This window comes from Simochromis diagramma, unplaced genomic scaffold (assembly GCF_900408965.1).
Source record: "Simochromis diagramma unplaced genomic scaffold, fSimDia1.1 OVJJ01000366.1, whole genome shotgun sequence".
NCBI classification, from domain to species: Eukaryota; Metazoa; Chordata; class Actinopteri; order Cichliformes; family Cichlidae; genus Simochromis; species Simochromis diagramma.
The window spans coordinates 289,265-290,000 of NW_024386970.1; positions in this window are offsets into that span (position 1 = coordinate 289,265).

Here is a 736-nt window from a genome sequence, read left to right on the forward strand (position 1 = left end):
GAGACTCCTCTGGGTACAATAATAACATCTGTGAGAAAATGAGCCCACTGCCCACTTGATCTCTGAGCTCAGTAACACCTCGGGGTCGATACTTCACGAAGAATCTGTCAGAGGTTTCTGGCTGTGATGAAGCTGCTTAAATCAGCTTCCTTCCACATCCTGAGGCCTAAAACCAGAACGTGTCCACAAGCAGTGAGGTCTCACTGGTCTGTCTCACATCAGATATACGGAACGAGGGCAGCGTGACACGACGACACATCATTAGTTTGACTATCAGTGAACAATAGTTAGACGTAGAGCGATGTTTCTGAGACATGTTTAATCTTTTCACCAGTGAAGCGAAGCCTTCGCTGTTAAAGCGCGTCGTTAACCGGAGCCACAGCTCCACTAAAGTTGATGGACGTGCCCTACTATGAGGCCACACATGAAATTTAAATGACACCACTCATCTTCTCGCTCTCTTTGCGCTTTGGGTCCCGAGGCTCAGTCGGCCCACATTTGTCACTGTCAGCCGTAACCTCAGCTGTGACAGCGGCAAACGTGGCCTCGAGTTCAGCCTGGGAAAAACTCGGCGACCCCGACTCATCTGTGCTCGCAAGCTGATGATGCAGGCCAACAAAATATCAAAGATTTGCACTTCAGCAGCTTCCTTTCTTCTAAACTTGACCAGACATAGAAACCAGGACACGAGAGGCAGAGCCGTCGCCTGCATCGACATTTCTGCTCCTAGTTTCTC